We start from the raw sequence: 21,466 nt of genomic DNA on the forward strand, positions 1-21,466 counted from the left end.
GACCCCAAAACCAATCCAGAGTATATCTTTGGCATCTCATATGGTCCTTGGTCCTATGAGCCCCCCAGGACCGTTTTCTGAACGCAGAACCAGGAGTAACCCCTGAGTGTTGGGTGTTGGGTTCAGCTCCCTTCCTTGATAGCCTCTTAGCCAGGTTGTTCCTCCAGCAAGTGAGGCCACCACTTAGACAAAAAGCCGAGGTCTGGTTTGCTTGCAGGAGGTTTGGGTGGCTCACAAAAAGGCAGATGATGGGAGCTTTCCCTTGAAGGGAGCCGCTGTCCCTTCACCCCTACTCGGGGTCAAAGGAAAGCTAGAGATTAGGAGAACAGCCTGCAAAAACGTCGAGTTATGAAGCTGGGGGAAATGCTGTTCGGGCTGCAAGCCCATTTATCTGGGTCTTACATGACAATTTATAGAGTTTCATCAAGAGACAGTATGCAAAGTCACTTCTTCAAGCACCAGATGTTTACATTAGATCATTAGGTATTGATTGGACCATTATAGTTGCGTATGTGTCAAACAGATATGGAAGAGAAGACTGAATTAAGGCAGGCAGGCGGAGTGTCCCCTGCAGACTGTCTCACTAGCAGCAAGCTATAACAAGGAGCAGGGAAGGGGTGATCTATGTGGGGGTGGGGGTGGGGGGATCTTTGGAAATATCAGGCTGTTGTTAGAGCCAGAAATATGGCCGGTTGAGGCCAATCACCCCACCACCACCACCAAAAAAAAAAATAATAAAAAAATAAAGAGTGAATTTTGCTTGGGAAAGTAACTTCTGTGCGATGAAAGAGAACACATTAGAAGTGAGCGATATAGTGTATGTGACAGAGATTCATGTATATCCCTGACTTTTTATTTGCTCAGACTTCGATTTTGAAAATATATTATCCTCCTAAAGTGTCACCATTGCCCTCATATTAATAAAAATAAATCTATCTCCCAATCAATTGATTTGGAAATACAAAGAAAGCTTCTTAGTCCTCAGACTAATATAAAGCTATAATTTCATGACAACTCTCATAAAGTTATGCTAATCACCAACTGTCAAATACAAAAATTGTTAGTCGTTTGCTGATTTGGGTTCAGAATAATTTTGAAATCAAAAGTAACAATTTTTAGGCATATTTTTTTAAAAAATCAGATTTCTTGGGTTATTTTTAATATAAAAAATCATTATAGCTAGAAAGATACCAATAGCTATGAATCAAATGTGTACATTTGTGAATATGTATTGTTATATATAAATTTATAATGCAGGTTTAATGTAATCAGACATTTTATTTACTTTTTTTATTTTATTTTCATGTAAGGGATTATAGCCAGGATGTCACACAAATGAGAAATGAAGTTTAGTACTGAGCTGCCTTTCCTCACTCTCTGTGTGTTTCTAACACACCTGTTAATAAAAATGCCAAATATTGAGGAGGTGAAAGAGGTCCTTTTATTTACTTATAAACACCATCTCAACTTTAAAAACTGTCACTTTTTAGGCCTCAGTGCAGTCAACATTTACAAATTATTGTTGAAACATCCAACCATATAAAATATCTAAAATTTTAAGTTTTCTTTCACTTTTTTTGGTGTATGGTTTTCCATAACTTTTCCAATTGCATTATTTGTTTGGAACATAATTCTTTCCACCATCTCAATATAAATGTGATATCCAAAAGGAAAATAGCGTTTTCTAGTATTTATTTGATTTAGATCTGTAGTTTTGGCTCACTGCACAAATTAGTACGGATAATCTGCTCAGACTTTGAGTTTGAGTAAAGCAAACATTATATTGAGAAATATTGAGAAAATAGCATGAATCTTGATGTCCTGAGTAATTAATAGGAAACATACATAGGAAAAGGAATAGTAAATAAAGTACATGAATATATATTTTTAAATAATCTCTTTAACGTATTTTTATTTATTATTATTATTATTATAACAATTATTTTTGTTTGGAGGCCTCACCCAGTGATGCTCAGGAGTTACTCCTGGCTATGCACTCAGAAATCACTCCTGGCTTGGGGGATCAAAGGGGACGCCAGGGGATCAAACAGCCATCTGTCCGAGGTCAGCCTCCTGAAAGGCAAAAGTCCTACAGCTGTGCCACCACTATGGCCCCTCTTTAACTTATTTTAATTTTTGGTTACTTCTTTAAAAAATTAATATATTCTATAAAAATATAGTGATACAGTTAAGATCTAAAATATATTTCTTGTTCTATTGGTTAGCTAGTCTTTGAGTTACATATATAAAATCTCTTATGCTCTCGTGTAGATAATAGAAGCAATTTTATTTCATTTTATGCAAAGAATAAATGTCCAAGAATATGTGCAGGAAATATGTAAGAAATAAATTTCTTCAAATTTCTTGCTTTAGTCGTCATGTTTGAATTAAACTCTGAAATAAATGTGAATACAAAATAAGACATTAAGTTCCTAAAATGTTTTATCCAGCTAAATAATTCTACTAACGAGTCATTCTAATTATTTCCTTCAAATAGTACATTATACCTGTTTTTAACTAAAAATTAAACTTTAAATACATCTACTAGCTAAAATTTCTCAATATATATATTGAGACTTTAATAGAATAATTAAAAGATCTGCATTATATTTGTTAGATTATTTAGGGAGAAATTATGACTGCTTTGGGACAGCAAGATCAGTTTGATAAAGAAAAATAATACTGCCTCGTAAGGTTTATATATATGTTTCTATTCTGAGTAAAAAAGATTTTGCAGGCAGAACTTATTTATGTATTTGAAATGGCATCTTATTTCTCACTTCAAGCATCTCTCCATAGGTGCCAACTGTAATATATCAATACCTGAACAGCTCACTGCCTGAAAGTTTCTTGCTCATGCTTGGCTGAGCTATTGAAGAGGCTGGTTAGATTCCAGGCCCTGTGGATCACTGGTTTTGGCAGTTGTAAAGTTTGTTTTCTTCTCAACTCCTGCTTTTTTGAATTAAAGGGCCACTAATATGTTGTTTAAATAAAATCTGATGAATCAAATAATAAACAATATTTTATCTCTGTACAAAAGAAATAAATAATTTTCTATTCTTGGTGTATAAACACCTATGATTTCTTTTGATTTTTATTAAAGCTCTGTAATAAGTAGCTATGAATTAATTCTAAAATAAAATATACAAAGTTGTTTCTCCCCAAATATACTGTAAGTTCATTTTCCATGTCTGGTTGGTGGAGAAGAAATGCTAAAATCTCCTAAGATTTTGCTATATTCTTCACCTGTGTGTAAAAGTCACTGTTTTTGGTCACAGAAATTATAAAATCTCATGTATCTGCTCCCTTTGATGAAATTCTCATGTGACTTTCTTTGCATTATAAGTTAACACATATTTTTATTTTGTATTTTACACACAAAGATTATTTCCCCTTAGCTCAGCCTATTAGTTTGACAGAAACACTGCATTCATCCAGAGATTTCTTAATAATAAATGAGTTTTAAGTCATAAAGACTGGGATGGAGTGGTAGTACCACAGTACAGTAGTACTGTAATAGAAAAGTAGTATTCAGTAATACAGCAGGTAAGGCCCTTTCCGTGCACTCTGCTTACTCTGATCTTCTTCCTCAGCATCCCATATAGTCCTGCAAGTTAAATAATAGAATTCCAGAGTGTAAAGTCAGATGTTATCCCTGAACATTTCAGGGTGTGGCCCACAAACATAAATAAAAAATAAAATCATGACGATGAGCCAGAGCTAGTATAAGTTTACATTTCATTTCTTACATGCAACAGACAAGGCCTTTTATACCTCAGCATTACATATTGCCCTTTGAGTAAGCTTGGATTGTCAGGATTCACACCTACACATAGAACCCTCTGAAAATCACCATGTGTGAATTATAAACCAAAAACAAAATGAAGTCACCTTAGAACTATATTCTAGTGTTGATCTATATATTCCTCCGGTTGCATTTATATAAAATTATAATTTGGAAATTGTTTAACTGTTACCAATAGCAACTTGATCCTCGTGAATGACCCAAATGCTGCTTAACAGTCAAAGCATGACAATTGGAGAGAAATTAAGGTGTTCTTATGCAAACCCAGCTTGTCTTCTGCAAGACTTCCCATCCCTCTGACCAACCTTTCTTAAGAAAAACAGCAGCACTGGGCATCTGCATACAACTCAAACAGGTTTGAATTTTTCCTTTAAGCTCCTGGGTGAATTCTGACTCCACTTTAAAATCTCACCATCTTTATACTCTGCTCAAATGTTATCCTAAACAAAATTATCTTTAGTGAATCATTTTTTTTATCTTTTATTTGTACACTTTTACCCTGAAAAAAAAATGCAGTCTTTAAATAACTGACTCTGAAGCCATTTTATCTAGGAATGAACAGTGGCTATATATTTGCTAAGTTTAGGACACACATCAGCTTAATTAAATATTTCAGTTTTCATCTTTAAAGGGGAATAAGGAACAGTGCCCTCTAAATCATAGGTTTTACTAAGTCTTTGGTGTTTTAATTAGCATTAACAGCTTTACACATTAAGTGTTATAATAACATACACGTCAACAGTTTCACTTCATGTTTCTTGTTTATTTACTATTGCATTCTAAGAGTTCCACTATTTGTATTATGCAAATATACATATTTTGCTTTTACATAAAATCTTAGTAATAAATATTTATTCTAGTAGATAGAGCTTTCAAAATTATGCCTCACACCCCCTGTCACAAGGCCCATTTCCACAAATAACTGAAATAATAAAAAAGAATAACCAAGAAGATATTTTTTATGGTTGCTTGGATGAGGATCTGGACATATTTTGCTTTACTCAGGAAACATTGACTTATTTATATAATATTATGTGTTTAAATAACCTCTAAATGGGCCCGGAGAGATAGCACAGTGGCGTTTGCCTTGCAAGCAGCCGATCCAGGAACAAAGGTGGTTGGTTTGAATCCGGTGTCTCATATGGTCCCCTGTGCCTGCCAGGAGCTATTTCTGAGCAGACAGCTAGGAGTAACCCCTGAGCACCACCAGGTGTGGCCCAAAAAACAAAACAAAAAAAAATATATATATATCACCTCTAAATAATTAATTAGACATGAACATATTATGTAAAATCAAATGCATTCTATATAAGACACAATTGTATCTCCAAATCTAAAGTGTTCTAATTCTGACTGGTATATTTTAGAGTGAGTAAACCTAATTGAGAACAATACAGGGAGTCCACTATTGTATAATAAATTAGAAGACTAATTCTGGTTTTAATTTTGTAATTTTAATACTATTTTCATATATATTATCTTATTACTATTTGTAGTATTTAGGTCAATTACGTATCACTCAAATCAACATTACTGAAATCAATGAACAGATGGCCAAATAAATATTATCTACATCTTACATATAAGTATTCTAACCACAAATACAATATATCATAAAAAAATGTAACTAGGGCCCGGAGAGATAGCACAGTGGCGTTTGCCTTGCAAGCAGCCGATCCAGGACGATCCAGGACCAAAGGTGGTTGGTTCAAATCCGGTGTCCCATATGGTCCCCCTGCCTGCCAGGAACTATTTCTGAGCAGACAGCTAGGAATAACCCCTGAGCAATGCCGGGTGTGGCCCAAAAACCAAAAAAAGAAAAAAGAAAAATGTAACTAATAAACTAAATGTTCATGAAATATTGCTGAAATAAAATATACGTTAATAGAAAGACACTCAGGAAAGAAAAATTTTACTATTTGGTCACATTTGTATAAATTACATAGATAATTATAAAGCAGAGTATTTAGAAAGACAAATTTGGTACACACCTATTAACAAGATAAAGTTCATATTGTCATTAAGTTCATAATAGTTATTAATATCAGAAAACAGGATGGTTGAGTAATGTTATATTCATTCTCAAATTATTATTCCAAGATTAGTTATATTGTTATTCTTTCAAAAGATACTTTAGTTCATGCAATCTTTGTCTATATTATTATATGTTCTATAATAAAAATTTTAAATAAACAAAAATTTCTTCTTTTTTTTTAAAATATGAAACGCTTCATGAATTTGCATGTCTTCCTTGAGCAGGGGCCATGCTAATCTCTGTATCATTCCAATTTTAGTATATGTGCTGCAGAAGCGAGCACAACAAAATATTTCTTGAGTGAAGTGTAATTCTGTTAATTTCTTCATCAAATACTAGCTTATGGGCTTGAGAGATAGTGTGGAGGTAAAGCAATTGCCTTACACGCAGAAGGATGGTGGTTCGAAACCCAGCATCCCACATGGTCCCCTGAGCCTGCCAGCAGTCATTTCTGAGCATAGAGCCAGGAATGACCCTTGAGTGCTGCAAGGTGAGACCCAAAACAAACAATCAAAAATACTAGCTTATATAATTTTGTACTATTTTCTGTACTATTTTCTCTCAGTGGTGGTATCACAATACTAAGTAAGTAATAAAGAAAACACACTTGAAATTTATTCTAATGATATGTTTCTCAGATAAATTAATTGAAATTAGAATAAAGTAGCAGTTTAAAAATTACAGCAGTATAACAACTAGCATTTCATTTGTTTAAAAACTATAGAATGAGTATGTATTAAGTGGTTTAAGTGTTTAAAATGATGAACACTAACTTAATTTCAGTACTATTTGGCAATACTTTTCCATTGAAATATCCCATCAAGACTGAGAAATGAATGTAATCAATGAAGAAAAAATTTGGAACTATAGTCAGCTATATCTCACATGGTTAGAAAGATACTATATAATGTAGTAATAATAAAGGCAGAGAAGGCTATGCCACATAGAGATTAAAAGCATCTCACAGAAAAATAATTTCTGTTTATCATATTTTTGTGTGTTTATATGATACTCAGATAAACTTACTACAACTTAAATATTTTTAATTTATTTGTATGGATGTGGGTGCCATACATGACAGTATTCAGGGATTACTCCTTTTATCTCTGCATTCAGTATCACTTCTGGCGGTACTCAGGGGACCTTACGTAGTTCTTGGGAAAAACTTGGATCAGTCCTGTGAAAGTATAGTGCCTTACAACCTGTACTATCTCTCTAACCCTAAAATTTAATTTTGTTGAAAATATGTAACTATTACAGTTCATTATATAGTTTGGACCATATATGTATATGTGAATTGAAATTATATATATATTTCTGATATATTTCTTTAACCTCTTTCCATCTACCTCTCTATATCCTAGATATTAAATTATAAAATGCATTGGATACTGAGAAATATATTAATTTTTAATTAGTTTTATTTATATAATTGAAACCTTTTCTATCATTGCAATTGTTAAGTGTGGTGGGGACAGCTCAAAGTTGAATGCAAGTATTGAGCTCTGTCTCTTAAATTACATTAATTCCTAGAAAAAAGATAAGTAAATAAATAAATAAATTACTTTTATTAATATTTTAGAATTATTAATCAAAGTTATTTGCCTAAATATTCTTGATTCTTTATAGATTAGAATGAAGACAAAAATTAGATTACTGGGGCTGGAGTGGTGGTGCAGTGGTAAGATATTTATTTGCCTTACATGCATCTGACCTATGACTGATCTCGTTTCAATCCCCCCCTCCTGCGTCCCATATGGTCTCCAAGCCAGGAACTATTTCTGAACACATAGCCAAGAGTAACACCTGAGCACCACTGGGTGTGACCTAAAATTAAAAATAATATGAGATTACCAAGATGTAGAAACTGGATAAAGAGAAGTCCTACAACTACTGTTCTCTAGAGGGTATTGTTATCATGCGTGGAGTTATGGTAACATTGTATTCCTAAATATACACACTTTTACATATGTAAACCAATTCTACCCTAAAATTATAAAAGTAAATAAAACTATTTTTAAATGTGGAAGATATTATAAATAAAATGTGGAAAAGTTATAAAATGATTGTTCCTCAAAGAAGTTATATAGACATCCTATTGATATATGAAAAGTTGTTCTTTGATGCTATCATAAAGGGAATGTATATTAAAGCATTAAAATATCATCTCAACCAGAGAAATTATCCCACACTCAGAAAATAATAACATATCAGTGTTAGCATGAATGCGGTAAAAATATCCTTTATGCAGTGCAATTAGAGAGCTTTTTGTTTGCCAATGAGAGGTCCTTCCCCTCAGCTGAACTGTTGACCCTCCATTATAATGTACTCACTGTACTATCTCTCCATCCCCTAGAATCTATATTTTGTTAAATTTATTGCATGCTTTTAGACAATAGTACAGTTCTATTTTTTTCATGTGGCAAAAATAAATTCCCCAAAACTTTTCTGTGAGGAGACTTTAATTTTCCCATTCAGCTGCTGACTTCCTTTGGCAGACATTAACTTTATATGGACTTAATTCTGGACCCTGAGTTCTATGTCAATACCTGTGTCATTTTGTCTAAATTACTGTAGTATTATGGTTTAAAATCAGAGAACATATTAGCTTGTATCCTTTTATTTCCACCCTCCTCTGTATTGCAAATTGGAGAAATTGTGCTTTTTTGTAGATTTTTGGAATACTTGTTCTACGTAGTTGAGGAGGAGCATTAGAATTTTGAAAGAAACCTCATTGAAAGTGAACTGGATGCTTTGAGTAGAATAATCTTTTAGAATTTTTTAATCTAACCCATGAGTATAAATTTTTTAAAAATGCCCTTGTTTTGGGTCTTCAGTGATAAATTAATGAGTAAAGTTCTTCCCTTGCACACATTAGGGTTTGGTTTTCAGCATTCCATAGAGTCCCCTGAGAACCAAAGGAAGTGATTTTTGAGTGCAGAGCCAGGAATAACACCTGAGAAATGCTGAATATAACTCCCCCAAAACACAGAAACACTGGTTTTGGCTTACCAGAAGACTCACAGAGCTAGCTATAATTTATAGTGATTTTAAAAATAATTTTTATATTTATTTGATAATAGCATTTCTTTATATTATAGGTATTCATGAGAAAAATCTGTTACAATTAAATTTTGTTTTATTTTCAGTAAATTATATTAGTTTTACCTTAGTTGGGAGGTCTACCAGATGGCCACTTAATTTTATTTCCCATTTCATATTATTTTATATTATAAAGTCTATTATCAGTTGAAATTGATCACTCTGGATATTAATTGGGTATGGAGTGGAGATAATGTGATATGAAAAATAGCCCTTCATTAACAATAGTGCAAATAATAGTGTCTATAAAGAAAAATAAAGAAAGAGAGAGAGGAGTTAAATGTCTAAAGGTAGAGTAGGAGTAAACTAGGTACATTGATGTTGGGGAAATGTTCATGAGTGAATAAGGGTTTACATTATAAGAATGAAATTTATTCACTAACAACTCTGTAATCTTATTGTTTAAATAAAAGGAAAAAATAAAACTAATTATCAGAAAGATATAAAATAATCGGGATAGCATTAAAAAGATTCAGGTGTATTGTTGGTGTTAAGAAAGGAAAGAACTAAATATTCAAACCTAAAGTCAACGACACTGAAATAATGAGACCCAAACTTTCACAACCAACCTTAAAAAGTTGCCTGTTATGATAGATTAGAGAGGAATGGATTATTTCTGAGAATATTAATGGAAAAATTTGACACTGGTGGTGAAATAGGTGCTGAAACATTCATTATGTGTTTGAAACTTAACTATGATTAGTTTTGTAAACCAAATGATTTAAATAAAAAATAATAAAACTATTACCATTTTCAATTTTTGTTTAGATTTGCCATGAAAGTTTCATATATAATTTTTAAAATAATTTTAATAACAGGAAAATCATAAATTTGAAGTTTAGTGAGTTTTAGAACATATGTGTACTTTTGGCAAAACTGGTTTTTCTGTGTGACCAAGAAAATCTATTTTCATTGACCTTACATTTTTTTTTGTTTGATTGTTTTTTGGGACCACACCCCGTGATGTTCAGGGGTTACTCTGGGCTATGCACTCAGAAATCACTCTTGGCTTGGAGGACCATATGGGATGCCTGGGAATCAAACCCATATCCTTCTTAGGTTACTGCATGCAATGCAAATACCCTACCACTTGTGCCACAGCTCTGGCCCGAGATTTTTTTTTTTTAGTTTTTTTCTGGGGAGGGGCACACCGGTGACACTCAGGGGTTATTCCTGGCTATGCACTCAGATGTCGCTCCTGGCTTGGGGGACCATTTGAGATTGAACCACAGTCTGTCCTAGGCTAGCACTGGCAAGGCAGACACCTTACCTCTAGCGCCACTGAGCCGGTCCCCAGACTTTTTTAAAATGTGATTCAATAGCTTTTAGATCAAAGAATTTCATGAGAAAACATATAAAATACATGACAAAGTATTATGTATGCTTTTTTGTTTATTTATTATTTATTTATTTATTTATTTATTTCTACTACCACAATCTTATATTTATTTTGGGGGAGAACTTCTCTGACTCTCTCATTCTAAATTTTTGTATTTTCCAAGTACATGATATTAAAAAAGATAAATGTTGGTTACAGTTTGTTAGCTGAGATACTACTTTCTTCTTATATTTTTTTCTTTAAGTGAATTCTCTTGAACATAATAACCACGACAGCTATTTTTAACTCTACCAGCAACAAAAATAGCAGCAATCATAAAGCCACAATCGAGTTTATTATGTAGAAGAAATTTCACTAAATATCACACATATATTATTTCTAGTGTTTTTAGCAGCCATAGCTCATACTTTAGAAAAGAAACAAATTCATACATCCATATGCAAATGCTAGAATAATTTCTATTCAAAAAATGGCAAGTTCTAATATCTTTGTTCTACAGTTATTCCACTCTTGTCATAAAACATTACATTTGTATTTAAATTAATTTAATTTAAAGAAGTAGGTTTACACCAAAAAAGTCACTTAAAGAACAATATGAGAGAATACAAAGGCAATTAAAACAATTTTCCTGCCTATTTATATTCTTTCTAAAGTTAGGGGAAGTCAATCATTAAGTTTTAAATATTCCATTTCAATTGCAACTATTCTGATTCAACTACTGATTTCCTCAAGACAAGTTAAAGAGTCTATCTCTCAAGTTATATGTCTTAGGAGAGTAGTAATTGTAAAAGCGATTTCTGAACCCTTAGGCTTACTGCACCAGTAATATCCATCATTCCTTTGCCCTTAAATTTGAGGGAAGAACTTTTCTCAAAAGGTACATGTGATGATGTTTTAAAGAAAGCCCCAAATTACAGAGTCCCTTAAGATTTTAATAATTAAAATATTATTGTAGACCTAATAAAGTTGTTATTTAAGCAGTTTTAAGATAAAACACACATATAAACAAAAGAAAAGCACAAACTTATTCCATGTTTCAACGAGTTGTTTGATACTATGAAGATTCAGCTATCTTGAGGGGCTCTTCTTTTTTTTCTTTTTTTTAAATTATCTTTATTTAAACACCGTGATTACAAATATGATTATAGTTGTAGGATTACAGTCATGAAAAGAACATCCCCTTCACCAGTGCAACATTCCCACCACCAATTTCCCAGATCACCCTCCTCCCCACCCCACCCACACCTGTACTCGAGAAGGCTTTCTACTTCCCTCATTCATTCACATTGTTATGATAGTTTTCAGTGTAGTTATTTCTCTAACTGCACTCATCACTCTATGTGGTAAGCTTCATGTCATGAGCTGCATCTACCAGCCCTCATCTCTCTTGTCTTTGAGATACTGTTAAAAATGTCTTTCATTTTTCTTAAAACCCATAGATGAGTGAAACCATTCTGTGTTTTTCTCTCTCCCTCTGACTTACTTCACTCAGCATAATAGATTCCATGTACATCCACGTATAGGAACATTTCATGACTTCATCTCTCCTGATGGCTGCATATATTCCATTGCAAGCACTTGCAAACACACAATCCTGATAATTTCGGAATTCACAGAAATATTGAAACAAAATATTAACAAAATATAAACAAAAGATGAGATGACATTTTTAATTTCTTAATAATCCAGCATAAAAAGTGAATGGCAGGGCCAGAGTGATAGCACAACAGTATGGTATTCGCCTTGCACACAGCCAACCCTGGATGGACCCATATATGATCCTTGGCATCCCATATAGTCCAATGATCCTGCCAGAAGCAATTTCTGAATATAGAGCCAGGAGTTATGCCTGAGTGCTACAGGGTGTGGCCCAATAACAAAACCAGAAAATAAAAAGAAAGTAAGTGGCATATATAATAAAAATGGAATTAAAGTGGCTATAATCCTTCTTAATTCAATTAGTTAAAGCATAACTATAAATTCAAGCTTCAAAATCTAATAAAAACCTGACTTTTCAAGCATCATGCATACATTTATTTATATATTTTGATTTTTGTATCATTGTTTTCAATATTATTAATTCAGATGTTATCTTACTTTATCTAAAATATTGAAATAATAAATACTAGGTTGATACTAGGTTACTCTGTTCCAAAACAAAGTTGACTAAAAATGCAGGTCATTATTTTATCTGATAACTTTTATGATAAGAAGATTACTAGCATGGTAGCATAAAAAAAAAAAAAAGAAAGACCCAGTGAGTCATGTATCACTTAGGTAAGAATAGCAAAATAGGGGCCACAGTAAGCACAGCAGGTAGCACAGTTGTCTTGTATGAGGCTGACGTAGGCTAGATGCCCAGGGAGCCAGTGGGGAGTAATTTTCTGAGCATAGAGCCTGGAGTTACCCCTGAGTGTCCCAAGATGTTGCCCCCCCAAAAAAATAAAACAAAAAACAAATGAATGAACAACCAAATAAATCATCAGTCACATCAGCAATGAATATCACTCCATAAGAAAATGGAGAGAAGAGCTAAATTTATACTTTGCAACATTAGGTGTATAGGGACTAGAGCAATAGCACAGCAGTAGAGCATTTGACTTGCATGCAGCTGACCCAGGAAGGACTGGAGTTTGATCCCTCAGAGTCTCATATGATCTCCCAAACCAGAAGCAATTTCTGAGAGCATAGCCAGGAGTAACCCTTAAGCATCACTGGGTATGGCCTCCCAAAAAAAGCAAAAACAAAACAAAATACAAAATTAGGAGTATATGTGACCAGGAAGCATGTAAAAATGCTCATAAGCACTCATTATGTAAAAATGTGGAACTACTATAATATCTACACAGTAATATTTCCATATAATCCAGTAGTTCTAAGTATGTCTTCAAGGAATTCAAAGTTACTAATTTGAAAAGTGATATGCAGAAAGCTACTTCCACTGCAATGTTATTTAAAATGTCAGGATCTAGAAATAACCCTGTGCTCAAGGAAAGTTGAATATATAAAATGTGATGGTATATAAGCACCATGTAATATTACTCAGCTATAGGAATATACTGGATCTTACGTCTCAGAATGTATGAGGTGAACTAAGTCAGAATAAGAAAGACATATATAAACTGATATTACTCTTCCATTGTATATAAGAAATACAGCATTGTATAACAAACAAATATATATAAGAAACACAGGGGTATAGGCAATTATTAATGAATGTAACCTCAGAATAAAAACAGAAGTAAATGGCCTTACCTATTGAAGAATAAGAGAAATATCTATGGCCAATGTTGAAGGAATATTGGCCTTTTTGGTGGCATGTGTGGTAAGCGTGGTATGATCTAGTCTATTGTATTTTAAAACTAATAACCAATTTTTACTCTTGAAAACCAATGTTAAGATAATTTAAGGAAAAAAGAAAATATATAAAAATGAAGTTCCTAGTTGCTTAGATAATAAAATGTTACTTTTTCTTTACAAAATTTGTTAGGATAGACTTTTCTTTTAAGCTTCAAAATGAATGTAATATGTAAATTAACATGTAGATGAATAAATATCTAAATAATTAATATTTCTTTTTTTTTTTTTCCCATGGCATTTGTTGGCTTTTTATTTCTTTTTTTTTTTTTTTTTAAATTTTTTTTTATTTAAACACCTTGATTACATACATGATTGTGTTTGGGTTTCAGTCATAAAAGGAACACCACCCATCACCAGTGCAACATTCCCATCACCCAAGTCCCAAATCACCCTCCTCCCCACCCAACCCCCGCCTGTACCCTAAACAGGCTCTACATTTCCCTCATACATTCTCAATATTAGGACAGTTCAAAATGTAGTTATTTCTCTAACTAAACTCATCACTCTTTGTGGTGAGCTTCCTGAGGTGAGCTGGAACTTCCAGCTCTTTTCTCTTTTGTGTCTGAAAATTATTATTACAAGGGTGTCTTTCATTTTTCTTAAAACCCATAGATGAGTGAGACCATTCTGCGTTTTTCTCTCTCTCTCTGACTTATTTCACTCAGCATAATAGATTCCATGTACATCCATGTATAGGAAAATTTCATGACTTCATCTCTCCTGACAGCTGCATAATATTCCATTGTGTATATGTACCACAGTTTCTTTAGCCATTCATCTGTTGAAGGGCATCTTGGTTGTTTCCAGAGTCTTGCTATGGTAAATAGAGCTGCAATGAATATAGGTGTAAGGAAGGGGTTTTTGTATTGTATTTTTGTGTTCCTAGGGTATATTCCTAGGAGTGGTATAGCTGGATCGTATGGGAGCTCGATTTCCAGTTTTTGGAGGAATCTCCATATCGCTTTCCATAAAGGTTGAACTAGACAGCATTCCCACCAGCAGTGGATAAGAGTTCCTTTCTCTCCACATCCCCGCCAACACTGTTTATTCTCATTCTTTGTGATGTGTGCCATTCTCTGGGGTGTGAGGTGGTATCTCATCGTTGTTTTGATTTGCATCTCCCTGATGATTAGTGATGTGGAACATTTTTTCATGTGTCTTTTGGCCATGCGTATTTCTTCTTTGTCAAAGTGTCTGTTCATTTCTTCTCCCCATTTTTTGATGGGGTTAGATGTTTTTTTCTTGTAAAGTTCTGTCAGTGCCTTGTATATTTTGGAGATTAGCCCCTTATCTGATGGGTATTGGGTGAATAGTTTCTCCCACTCAGTGGGTGGCTCTTGTATCCTGGGCACTATTTCCTTTGAGGTGCAGAAGCTTCTCAGCTTAATATATTCCCATCTGTTAATCTCTGCTTTCACTTGCTTGGAGAGTGCAGTTTCCTCCTTGAAGATGCCTGTAATGTCCTGTAGTGTTTTGCCTATGTGCTGTTCTATATATCTTATGGTTTTGGGGCTGATATCGAGGTCTTTAATCCATTTGGATTTTACCTTTGTACATGATGTTAGCTGGGGGTCTAAGTTTAATTTTTTGCAAGTGGCTATCCAATTGTGCCAACACCACTTGTTGAAGAGGCTTTCCCTGCTCCATTTAGGATTTCCTGCTCCTTTATCAAAAATTAGATGGTTGTATCTCTGGGGAACATTTTCTGAGTATTCAAGCCTATTCCACTGATCTGAGGACCTATCCTTATTCCAATACCATGCTGTTTTGATAACTGTTGCTTTGTAGTACAGTTTAAAGTTGGGAAAAGTAATTCCTCCCATATTCTTTTTCCCAATGATTGCTTTAGCTATTCGAGGGTGTTTATTGTTCCAAATGAATTTCAAAAGTGTCTGATCCACTTCTTTGAAGAATGTCATGGGTATCTTTAGAGGGATGGCATTAAATCTGTATAATGCCTTGGGGAGTATTGACATTTTGATGATGTTAATCCTGCCAATCCATGAGCAGGGTATGTGTTTCCATTTCCGTGTGTCCTCTCTTATTTCTTGGAGCAGAGTTTTATAGTTTTCTTTGTATAGGTCCTTCACATATTTAGTCAAGTTGATTCCAAGATATTTGAGTTTGTGTGGTACTATTGTGAATGGGGTTGTTTTCTTAATGTCCATTTCTTCTTTATTACTGTTGGTGTATAGAAAGGCCATTGATTTTTGTGTGTTAATTTTGTAGCCTGCCACCTTGCTATATGAGTCTATTGTTTCTAGAAGCTTTTTGATAGAGTCTTTAGGGTTTTCTAAGTAGAGTATCATGTCATCTGCAAACAGTGAGAGCTTGACTTCTTCCTTTCCTATCTGGATTCCCTTGATATCCTTTTCTTGCCTAATCGCTATAGCAAGTACTTCCAGTGCTATGTTGAATAGGAGTGGTGAGAGAGGACAGCCTTGTCTTGTGCCAGAATTTAGAGGGAAGGCTTTCAGTTTTTCTCCATTGAGGATAATATTTGCCACTGGCTTGTGGTAGATGGCCTTCACTATATTGAGAAAGGTTCCCTCCATTCCCATCTTGCTGAGAGTTTTGATCAAGAATGGGTGTTGGACCTTATCAAATGCTTTCTCTGCATCTATTGATATGATCATGTGGTTTTTATTTTTCTTGTTATTGATGTTGTGTATTATGTTGATAGATTTACGGATGTTAAACCAGCCTTGCATTCCTGGGATGAAACCTACTTGATCGTAGTGGATGATCTTCTTAATGAGGCATTGAATCCTATTTGCCAGGATTTTGTTGAGGATCTTTGCATCTGCATTCATCAGTGATATTGGTCTGTAATTTTCTTTTTTGGTAGCATCTCTGTCTGGTTTAGGTATCAAGGTGATGTTGGCTTCATAAAAGCTATTTGGAAGTGTTTCTGTTTGTTCAATTTCATGAAAGAGTCTTGCCAAGATTGGCAGTAGTTCCTCTTGGAAAGTTTGATAGAATTCATTAGTGAATCCATCTGGACCTGGGCTTTTGTTTTTCGGCAGACATTTGATTACTGTTTTAATTTCATCAATGGTGATGGGGGTGTTTAGATATGCTACATCCTCTTCCTTCAACCGTGGAAGATTATAAGAGTCCAAGAATTTATCCATTTCTTCCAGGTTCTCATTTTTAGTGGCGTAGAGTTTTTCAAAGTAGTTTCTGATTACCCTTTGAATCTCTGTCATATCAGTAGTGATCTCTCCTTTTTCATTCCTGATACGAGTTATCAAGTTTCTCTCTCTCTCTTTCTTTGTTAGGTTTGCCAGTGGTCTATCAATCTTGTTTATTTTTTCAAAGAACCAACTTCTGCTTTCGTTGATCTTTCGGATTGTTTTTTGAGTTTCCACTTCGTTGATTTCTGCTCTCAGCTTTGTTATTTCCTTCTGTCTTCCTGTTCTTGGGTCCTTTTGTTGAGCATTTTCTAGTTCTATTAGCTGTGTCATTAAGCTACTCAGGTAAGCTCCTTCTTCCTTCCTGATGTGTGCTTGCAAAGCTATAAATTTTCCTCTCAGTACTGCTTTTGCTGTGTCCCATAAGTTCTGAGAGTTTGTGTCTTTATTGTCATTTGTTTCCAGGAACCTTTTTATTTCCTCCTTGATTTCATCTCGGACCCACTGGTTATTGAGCATGAGGCTGTTTAACTTCCAGGTGTTAAAGTGTTTCTTCTGAGTCCCTTTGGAGTTCACAAATAATTTCAGAGCCTTGTGGTCAGCGAAGGTAGTCTGCAAAATTTCTATCCTCTTGATCTTATGGAGGTATGTTTTATGTGCCAGCATGTAGTCTATCCTGGAGAATGTCCCATGTACATTGGAGAAGAATGTGTATCCAGGTTTCTGGGGATGGAGTGTCCTATATATATCCACTAGGCCTCTTTCTTCCATTTCTCTCCTCAGGTCTAGTATATTCTTGTTGGGTTTCAGTCTGGTTGACCTGTCCAGTGTTGACAAAGCCGTGTTTAGGTCCCCCACAATTATTGTGTTGTTGTTGATATTATTTTTCAGATTTGTCAGCAGTTGTATTAAATATTTTGCTGGCCCCTCATTCGGTGCATATATGTTTAGGAGAGTGAATTCTTCCTGCTCTACGTACCCCTTGATTAATATAAAATGTCCGTCTTTGTCCCTTACAACCTTCCTGAGTATAAAGTTTGCATTATCTGATATTAGTATGGCCACTCCAGCTTTTTTATGGGTGTTGTTTGCTTGGATAACTTTTCTCCAGCCTTTTATTTTGAGTCTATGTTTGTTCTGACTATTCAGGTGCGTTTCTTGTAGGCAGCAGAAGGTTGGATTGAGTTTTTTGATCCATTTAGCCACTCTGTGTCTCTTAACTGGTGCATTTAGTCCATTGACGTTGAGAGAAAGAATTGTCCTGGGATTTAACGCCATCTTTATTTCAAAATTTGGTGTGTCTTTTGGGTAGTCTTGTCTTAGATTAGGTCTTTCAGTTTTTCTCTTAAGACTGGTTTTGTGTCTGTGAAGTTTCTGAGCTGTTTTTTGTCTGTGAAACCATGTATTCTTCCATCAAACCGGAAAGTGAGTTTTGCTGGGTATAGTATTCTGGGTGAAGCATTCATTTCATTCAGTCTTGTCACAATATCCCACCACTGCTTTCTGGCATTGAGCGTTTCTGGTGACAGGTCTGCTGTAAATCTCAGGGAAGCTTGCTTGAACATGATTTCCCCTTTTGATCTTGCTGTTTTCAGAATTCTGTCTCTATCTGTGGGATTTGTCATTGTGACTAGGATGTGTCTTGGGGTGGTTTTTCTGGGGTCTCTTTTGGTTGGTACTCTTCGGGCATGCAGGATTTGATCACATATATTCTTTAGCTCTGGGAGTTTCTCTTTAATGATGTTCTTGACCATTGATTCTTCCTGGAAATTTTCTTCCTGGGTCTCTGGGACTCCAATGATTCTTAAGTTGTTTCTGTTGATCTTATCATAGACTTCTATTTTCGTCTGTTCCCATTCTTTGACTAATTTTTCCATTGTCTGCTCATTTGCTTTAAGTTTTTTGTCCAATCTCTCCTGCTGTATGGAATTGTTATGTATCTCATCTTCCACAGCACCAAGTCTATTCTCAGCTTCTGATACCCTGTCCCAGAGCTTATCCATTTTGTCATTCACTTCGTTTACTGAGTTTTTCAGGCCTGTTAGTTGACATGTTATTTCAGTTTGGAGTTTTGTCATTTCTGCCTTCATATTTTCTTGGTTCTTATTAGTGTTCTGTTCAACTCGATCCATGGTTTCTTGGAGTCTGTTGAGCACCTTCCATATTGCTAGTCTAAAGTCCTTATCTGAGAGGTTGATTAGTTGTTCAGTCATTATCTGGTCCTCAGAATTGTCATCTTCATTCTCTATGTCTGATGCTGGCCTGCGCTGTTTCCCCATTGTCACATTTGTATTGTGGGTTTTTCTACGTGTTGTAGTGGTATTCATTGTCTATATGATGTAGGCAGCACACTCCTCTGGCTCCTCCCTTTCTGGATGGGCTGACTTGCCTCTAAGGGAGGGGAGTCCTCCGTGGATGAAGCCTCACACTGGGTCAAATCTTAGGCCCGAGCATGTAACAGAGAAGACAGTCCAGAGAGAAATGTTTGCTTCTGTGATATAGCGCCGTTCTTAGTGTGATTTTTCCTTCTTGTTGCAATGGAGTTCTTTCCTTAGAAAGAGTGCACGGCCGCGTAGCGAAGCGGAGCGGCCGTGCTCCTCTGAGCCTCTTTTTGCCCCACTCGCAAGAGTTTCACGCAAGAGGACAGTAGACAGACATAGACAGGTCACACTCACAGTCTTTCACAGCTGAGCCCCACTGGGCCGGTGTACTTTCGCGGATTTTCCCCGCCTGGTGTCACACACAGGGAGCCAGCTTTTGCAAAGGATAGCCGGTTTTTATGCTCTGAAGTCCCTCCCTGAAAATGGCGTCTGGGCGAGCGAGGTTTCTGGAGGCTCTTTTTGCCCCACTCGCAAGAGTTTCACGCAAGAGGACAGTAGACAGACATAGACAGGTCACACTCACAGTCTTTCACAGCTGAGCCCCACTGGGCCGGTGTACTTTCGCGGATTTTCCCCGCCTGGTGTCACACACAGGGAGCCAGCTTTTGCAAAGGATAGCCGGTTTTTATGCTCTGAAGTCCCTCCCTGAAAATGGCGTCTGGGCGAGCGAGGTTTCTGGAGGCTCTTTTTGCCCCACTCGCAAGAGTTTCACGCAAGAGGACAGTAGACAGACATAGACAGGTCACACTCACAGTCTTTCACAGCTGAGCCCCACTGGGCCGGTGTACTTTCGCGGATTTTCCCCGCCTGGTGTCACACACAGGGAGCCAGCTTTTGCAAAGGATAGCCGGTTTTTATGCTCTGAAGTCCCTCCCTGAAAATGGCGTCTGGGCGAGCGAGGTTTCTGGAGGCTCTTTTTGCCCCACTCGCAAGAGTTTCACGCAAGAGGACAGTAGACAGACATAGACAGGTCACACTCACAGTCTTTCACAGCTGAGCCCCACTGGGCCGGTGTACTTTCGCGGATTTTCCCCGCCTGGTGTCACACACAGGGAGCCAGCTTTTGCAAAGGATAGCCGGTTTTTATGCTCTGAAGTCCCTCCCTGAAAATGGCGTCTGGGCGAGCGAGGTTTCTGGAGGCTCTTTTTGCCCCACTCGCAAGAGTTTCACGCAAGAGGACAGTAGACAGACATAGACAGGTCACACTCACAGTCTTTCACAGCTGAGCCCCACTGGGCCGGTGTACTTTCGCGGATTTTCCCCGCCTGGTGTCACACACAGGGAGCCAGCTTTTGCAAAGGATAGCCGGTTTTTATGCTCTGAAGTCCCTCCCTGAAAATGGCGTCTGGGCGAGCGAGGTTTCTGGAGGCTCTTTTTGCCCCACTCGCAAGAGTTTCACGCAAGAGGACAGTAGACAGACATAGACAGGTCACACTCACAGTCTTTCACAGCTGAGCCCCACTGGGCCGGTGTACTTTCGCGGATTTTCCCCGCCTGGTGTCACACACAGGGAGCCAGCTTTTGCAAAGGATAGCCGGTTTTTATGCTCTGAAGTCCCTCCCTGAAAATGGCGTCTGGGCGAGCGAGGTTTCTGGAGGCTCTTTTTGCCCCACTCGCAAGAGTTTCACGCAAGAGGACAGTAGACAGACATAGACAGGTCACACTCACAGTCTTTCACAGCTGAGCCCCACTGGGCCGGTGTACTTTCGCGGATTTTCCCCGCCTGGTGTCACACACAGGGAGCCAGCTTTTGCAAAGGATAGCCGGTTTTTATGCTCTGAAGTCCCTCCCTGAAAATGGCGTCTGGGCGAGCGAGGTTTCTGGAGGCTCTTTTTGCCCCACTCGCAAGAGTTTCACGCAAGAGGACAGTAGACAGACATAGACAGGTCACACTCACAGTCTTTCACAGCTGAGCCCCACTGGGCCGGTGTACTTTCGCGGATTTTCCCCGCCTGGTGTCACACACAGGGAGCCAGCTTTTGCAAAGGATAGCCGGTTTTTATGCTCTGAAGTCCCTCCCTGAAAATGGCGTCTGGGCGAGCGAGGTTTCTGGAGGCTCTTTTTGCCCCACTCGCAAGAGTTTCACGCAAGAGGACAGTAGACAGACATAGACAGGTCACACTCACAGTCTTTCACAGCTGAGCCCCACTGGGCCGGTGTACTTTCGCGGATTTTCCCCGCCTGGTGTCACACACAGGGAGCCAGCTTTTGCAAAGGATAGCCGGTTTTTATGCTCTGAAGTCCCTCCCTGAAAATGGCGTCTGGGCGAGCGAGGTTTCTGGAGGCTCTTTTTGCCCCACTCGCAAGAGT

General features: G+C 36.7%; 1 non-coding gene across 1 annotated transcript; it reads right to left on the bottom strand.

Annotated features, from left to right (window-relative positions):
- Positions 1 to 6,019: 6,019 nt before the first annotated feature.
- Positions 6,020 to 6,123, bottom strand: LOC126025193 (U6 spliceosomal RNA). The gene has a single exon (XR_007501237.1). It is a non-coding gene; the product is annotated as a U6 spliceosomal RNA (small nuclear RNA).
- Positions 6,124 to 21,466: the final 15,343 nt, after the last annotated feature.

Source organism: Suncus etruscus, chromosome 12 (genome assembly GCF_024139225.1).
Source record: "Suncus etruscus isolate mSunEtr1 chromosome 12, mSunEtr1.pri.cur, whole genome shotgun sequence".
Classification (NCBI taxonomy): domain Eukaryota; kingdom Metazoa; phylum Chordata; class Mammalia; order Eulipotyphla; family Soricidae; genus Suncus; species Suncus etruscus.